Genomic DNA, 7,185 nt, shown 5'->3' with positions numbered 1-7,185 from the left:
TACCAGAGATAAGAGACACTGGTTTCCCCTGGGTGAGAGAGCATGATCTCACCAACCATTAGTTGGGACGGACAATATTCATCACAAAAACAAAAAAAGAGAAATCTACTTGTGAAAGCTTGTGTTAAAACACACACACACACGGCCTCACCCTCAGTGAACTGTTGTCAATCTCTCTCCAGCGCCCGTAGTCTGATCTGGTCTGTGATTGTGTGTGTGGGGGGGGGGGGGGGGGGGCAGCACTGGGTTCTGAGAGACACAAAGAGAGTAGGTAGAAGTTAAGCCTTGTCCCAAATGGCACCCTATTCCCTATGGCACCCTATTCCCTATGTAGTGCACTACTTTTGACCAGGGACCATAGGGCTCTGGTGTAAATTACTGCACTATATAAGTAATAGGATGGAACACACTAGTCTAGCATGGTAATGTAAGGATGAGCCTCTAGTGTGGGAGTAGCCCCAGACTGGTAGGTCAGCTATTAATGTAATCAAAATGGTAAAGAGGGCTGAGGACAGAGGAGGAAGAGACAAGTAAAAACACAAAGAGATGGTGGACGGGGGGACGAGAGAGAGGTGAGGACAGAGGAGGAAGGGGGGACAAGAGAGAGGTGAGGACAGAGGAGGAAGGGGGGGACAAGAGAGAGAGGTGAGGACAGAGGAGGAAGAGGGGGACAAGAGAGAGAGGTGAGGACAGAGGAGGAAGAGGGGGACAAGAGAGAGAGGTGAGGACAGAGGAGGAAGAGGGGACAAGAGAGAGGTGTGTAGAAAGAGGGTGGAAGAGGGGACAAGAGAGAGAGAGGTGTGTAGAAAGAGAGGGTGGAAGAGGGGACAAGAGAGAGAGGTGTGTAGAAAGAGAGGGTGGAAGGGGGGACAAGAAAGAGAGGTGTGTAGAAAGAGAGGGTGAAAGGGGGGACGAGAGAGAGAGAGGTAGGGAGAAAGAGAGATGGAAGGGGGGACAATATTAGAAACAACAGACCACCAATTCGTGTGCAGTATCACAATCAACTAAAACACACAGCATGAAGAGACAGACACAAACATGAATACTTTCCCACACAGAACAACCATGTATAACAGTGAAAACAAAACACAAATAAACTGAAGACTGAGGAGACCAAGAACCCGAGAGTCACTCTGACAGAGCTCTAGAGTTCCTCTGTGGAGACGGGAGAACCTTCCAGAAGGACAACCATCTCTGCAGCACTCTACCAGTCAGGCCATTTAGGTAGAGTGTCCAGATGGCAGCAACTCCTCAGTAAAAGGCACATGACAGCCCGCTTGGAGTTGCCAAAAGGCACCTATAGACTCTCAGACCATGAGAAAAAAGATTATCTGGTCTGATGAAACCAAGATTGAACTATTTGGCCTGAACGCCAAGCATCACTTCTGGAGGAAACCTGGCACCATCTCTACGGTGAAGCATGGTGGTGGAAGCATCATGCTGTGGGGATGTTTTTCGGCGGCAGGAACTGGGAGACAAGTCAGGATCGAGACAAAGATGAACGGAGCAAAGTACAGAGAGATCCTTGATGAAAACCTGTTCCAGAGCGCTCAGGACCTCAGACTGGAGTGAAGGTTCATCTTCCAGGACAACAACCCTAAGCACACAGAGAAGACAACGCAGGAGTGGCTTTGGGACAAGCCTCTGAATGTCCTTGAGTGGCCAAGCCAGAGCCCAGACTTGAACGTCTCTGGAGAGACCTGAAAATAGTTGTGCAGCAACACTCCCCATCCAACCTGACAGAGCTTGAGAGGAACTGCAGAGAAGAATGGGAGAAACTCCCCAAATACAGGTGTGCCAACCTTGTAGCGTCATACCCAAGAAGACACGAGGCTGTAATCGCTGTCAAAGATGCTTCAACAAAGTACTGAGGAAAAGGTCTGAATACTGATGGAAACGTGATATTTCAGTTTTAAATGTTTTATAAATTGCCAAAAATGAATAAAATCCTGTTTTTGCTTTGTCATTATGTGTGTAGGTTGATGGGGGGGGGGGGGGGGGGGGGGGGTCGGGAGAAACAATTTAATACATGTTATAACAAGGCTGTAACCTACCAAAATGTGGAAAAGGTCAAGGGACCATAGGCACTGTATATACAAAAGTATGTGGACACCCCCGAAGAGCTCAGTGACTTTCAACATGGCACCGTCATAGGATGCCATCTTTTGCAACAAGTTTCTGCCCTGCTAGAGCCGTCCCGGGCAACTGTAAGTGCTGTTATTGTGAAGTGGAAATGTCTAGGAGCAACAACGGCTCAGCCGCGAAGTGGTAGGCCACACGAGCTCACAGAACGCAGCGTGTAAAAATTGTCTGTCCTTTGTTGCAACGCACACTATAGCATTTAAAACTGCCTCTGGAAGCACAAGAACTGTTTGTCGGGAGCACAATGAAATGGGTTTCCATGACCGAGCAGCTGGAGTGATGAATCACGCTTCACCATCTGGCAGTCTGACGGACGAATCTGGGTTTGGCGGATGCCAGGAGACCGCTACCTGCCCCAATGCATAAAGCCAACTGTAAAGTTTGGTGGATGAGGAATAATGGGGCTGTTTTTCATGGTACGGGCTAGACCGCTTAGTTTCAGTGAAGGGAAATCTTAACGCTACAGCATACAATGAAATTCTACATTCTGTGCTTACAATTTTGTGGAAACAGTTTGTCGAGATCAGTGTGGAAGAACTTGACTGGTGTAACGGATGTGAAACAGCTAGCTTAGTTAGCGGTGCGCCCTCGGTGACGTCACTTGCTCTGAGACCTTGAAGTAGTGGTTCCCCTTGCTCTGCAAGGGCCGCGGCTTTTGTGGAGCGATGGGTAACGATGCTTCGTGGGTGACTGTTGTTGATGTGTGCAGAGGGTCCCTGGTTTGCGCCCGGGTATGGGCGAGGGGACGGTCTAAAGTTATACTGTTACATATGTACACATAGCCCTGACCTCAACCCCATCGAACACCTTTGAGATGTAATTGGAACAACCGACTGTGAGCCAGGCCTAATTGCCCAACATCTGTGCCCGTCCTCACTAATCTTCTTGTGGCTGAATGGAAGCAAGCCCCTGAAGAAATGTTCCAACATCTAGTGGAAAGCCTTCCCAGATGAGTGGAGGCTGTTATAGCAGCAAAAGCGGGGGACCAACTCTATATTAATGCTCATCATTTTGGAAAGAGATGTTCGATGAGCAAGTGTCCACATACATTTGGTCATGTAGTGTAGTTTGCTCATACTCGTATACGGATAGAGGTGATAGTTGGTTCATAATTGTAGAGATAGAGGTGATAGTTAATTTCCACTACGATGAAACCTGAATCTCCAGTCCCCTGGGGCAGCATCCATAGCGGTGGAAGAAGAGTTGGCGGAGACGCCAGCTGACGCCAGCAGCCTGGTGGGGTAGTACCTTCTAGACTTCCTCTGAAGAGACGACAGAGAGAGGGACGGGGTACAGGAGCAGAGGTGATAAGGACAGGGACAGTAGATCGTGTGCTACTCTATCTAAACTCTGCTTTTTCTTTAGGTCTAAACTGGCTCCTCCACCATATCTCACCTTCCTCTGGAAGACGAGGCCAAACTCTCCCAGGTGCTGTAAGAAGGTGAGCAGAGATTCCCTCATCCCATTTAATGAGTAGCCCTGTGCTACAGCAGTGACTTAAAGCTAGTGGTTAGTTAGACTGTGAGCAGAATATTCAAGTAGTCAACTAATCCAGACCATGATTAGGAGATGTTACTCTTTACATAACAACACAGCATGTTGAGGCTCCCGAGTGGTCTAAGTCACTGCATCTCAGTGCTAGAGGTGTCACTACAGACCCTGGTTCGATCCTGGGATTTCACAACCAGACGTGATCGGGAGACACATAGAGCGCACAATTGGCCCAGCGTCGTCCGGGTTAAGGGAGGGTTTGATCTTAACTGACTTGCCTAGTTAAATAAAAATGTAATAAAAAAAAATCTAAACTGCATCAATCAATTGTAAAAGTTTAATGTTAATGCATTAATGCATGTAAATCCGCTGCTATGTCAGTGTTAACACCCTGCCAAGTGGGGAGAAACCGAGTTAGAATAAGAACGATAGGATTTCGCCGAGTCTGAAGGAAGATAATATACTACGAAGGTCAAGCACATTACAGGAAGCGAAGCAATGTGTGTGTGTGTGTGTGTGTGTGTGGTGTGAACCTGATCCATATGCTTCGGGTGCGTAACCTGATTAGGACGTCCACCCATTTAGATTATGGCAATTCGAGGATGCAACGATGTGCGCTCCTTCTTACCGAATTCTGATGTGCACGTTGAACTTGTCAGAATAACTGTCCAAATTGACTCTTCCTCGGCCAACAAGACGACTAACGAACAGCAAAATCACTAGCCTATGTCAACCTACTATAGTAGAAACGTTTAGCCTACCTATTCTATTGGTCAGCTTGTCAAGAAAGAAATAGCCTATTCCAAACTGACTCTGGGACAGTTGTGAGACAATAGATTCCAATTTCATACAACCAGTAGGCCAAGGCTACATTAAAAAGCAATGTGTCTAATGCAACAGATAACGTTTAGCTTAAAATGGTGATAAACTATTATTTATGCACATTATAAGCATAGCAACGCACACCAAGCAGTATGCTACGCTTGTTCCATAATGCAATTAGCGGAAAACACCGATGTCAAAACCGCAAAGAACATGCGAGCGGTTTCATGTGATAGCGATGAAAATATCAGTTAGAAAGATGTCGAGAGGAGATATAATAGGCTACTTTGAAGCAAAGCAAGACATGCCTCATAATATGTATTAAAACGTTCAGGTTTCAGACAATTACGTATATGTTTTCATAATGCATACTGCCTCCAGCTCATTGCAAAGTGATGTGGGACGCGCTGATAGAGCCTGTCTTCCGTTGCCGTTTGATTCCGCGTTCAAAACCACTGGGAACTGTGAAAAAACGAGCTCCGACTGGTAAAAATAATTTTTGATCGGAATTCCAACTCGGGACTCTTTCTAGAGCTCCAACTTTCCGACCTGACAATCACTGACGTCATGATTTGACCTCGTATTTTTCCAGAGTTCCCAGTTTTCTTGAACGCACCACAAGATGCTGTAGCGGCAGCTCTTGCCTGTCTGGTAGATTTTCTACACAAATGCTCTGTATCTGTATGCTGTACGCGTGTGATAAGATACATAACGAATATAGTGTACACATGCACCAGCTTAATTACATTAAATTATGCAAATTAACCTACAGGCCGATAAGCATGACCAGTGAAATGTATTTCCATCAATGAAGAGGATAAAATGCATTATTTCACACTGGGATTGTTTCTTCTTCTACTGGACAATTGGCTGGCATCAATTTTATTTATCTGCTTTTCCCCCCAAAAATGCATTGGACAAAAGCCGGTTATTAACGGCTAAAGTTAACCCTGGCATATTACCTATCAAGAATCCAATCAAATTTTATTGGTCACATACACATGGTCAGCAGATAGTGCGAGTGTAGCGAAATGCTTGTGCTTCTAGTTCCGACCATGCAGTAATATCTAACAAGTAATCTAACAATTTCACAAGTACCTTTTGCACACAAGTGTAAAGGAATGAATAAGAATATGTACATATAAATATGGATTAGCGATGGCCGAAAGGCATAGGCAAGAGGCAGTAGATGGTATAGAGTACAGTATATACATATGAGATGAGTAATGTAGGGTATATAAAGATTATATAAAGTGGCATTGTTGAAAGTATCACTAGTCACATGTATTACATCCCATTTTTAATTATTAAAGTGGCTAGAGATTTGAGTCAGTATATTGGCAGCAGCCACTCAATGTTAGTGATGGCTGTTTGACAGTTTGATGGCCTTGAGATAGAAGCTGTTTTTCAGTCTCTCGGGCCCTGCTTTGATGCATCTGTACTGACCTCGCCTCCTGGATGATAGCGGGGTGAACAGGTAGTGGCTCAGGTGGTTGTTGTCCTTGATGATCTTTATGGCCTTCCTGTGACATCGGGTGGTGTAGGTGTCCAGGATGTCAGGTAGTTTGCCCCTGGTGATGCGTTGTGCAGACCTCACTACCCTCTGGAGAGCCTTACGGTCGTGGGCAGAGCAGTTGCCGTACCAGGCGGTGGGTGATACAGCCCGACAGGATGCTCTCGAATGTGCATCTGTAGAAGTTTGGGAGTGTTTTTGGTGACAAGCCAAATCAAGGTAAGACCCAAGTGCAGACAGTGTTGAGGTAACAATGTTTATTGTAACCACAGGGGAAAGCAAACTACAGGTCAAGGCAGGCAGGGGTCGAATATCCACAGGTGGAGCAAAGGCAGGCAGACTCCAGGTCAGGCGAAGAACAGTCAAAATCTAGGAGGACAAGAAAACGCGAGACTAGGGACAACCAGGCACTGAGACAACCAGGCGCTGAGACAACCAGGCGCTGAGACAACCAGGCGCTGAGACAACCAGGCGCTGAGACAACCAGGCGCTGAGACAACCAGGCGCTGAGACAACCAGGCGCTGAGACAACCAGGCGCTGAGACAACCAGGCGCTGAGACAACCAGGCGCTGAGACAACCAGGCGCTGAGACAACCCGCTTGTAGGCTTGAACAAACAAGACGAACTGGCAACAGACAGACAGAAAACACAGGTATAAGTACCCAGGGGATAATGGGCGACACCTGGAGGGGTGGAGACAAGCACAAGCACAGGTGTAACAGATCAGGGCGTGACAATACCTATGTTTTAAGGACATACCTGTGCAGTGTTGAGGTACTGTAGCGTGAGGTACCAGAGCTGAGAGGCAGTGTCCAGGAGCAGGAACTGGAAACCAGCTAAGGTGATACAGGGAGCATCTCCAGGCTTACTGGAGGTGGGTAAGAGATGTAGGATACATGAGGATGAAAATGAGAAGAACAGAAGTATTTAGAGAGGAATATAGAAATTTGAAAGAATATTTGGTAGACTTTCATTATGAAAACACTTTGAAACAGAGAAATTATAATCACAAATTTAACTTTAACACAAAAACAACACAGGTAACATAGTCATAGTAAAATACAAAATGGCAAGAAATGAAGAGAGTATGTGTTAGTATACACTACCGATCAAAAGTTAGAACACTCATTCAAGGGTTTTTCTTCAGTTTTACCATTTTCTACATTGTAGAATAATAGTGAAGACATCAGAACTACAAATCTAAATATATTTGTGA

This window comes from Oncorhynchus mykiss, chromosome 18 (assembly GCF_057628025.1).
Source record: "Oncorhynchus mykiss isolate SJ-2025 chromosome 18, ASM5762802v1, whole genome shotgun sequence".
NCBI classification, from domain to species: domain Eukaryota; kingdom Metazoa; phylum Chordata; class Actinopteri; order Salmoniformes; family Salmonidae; genus Oncorhynchus; species Oncorhynchus mykiss.
This window is presented reverse-complemented; position numbering follows the sequence as displayed.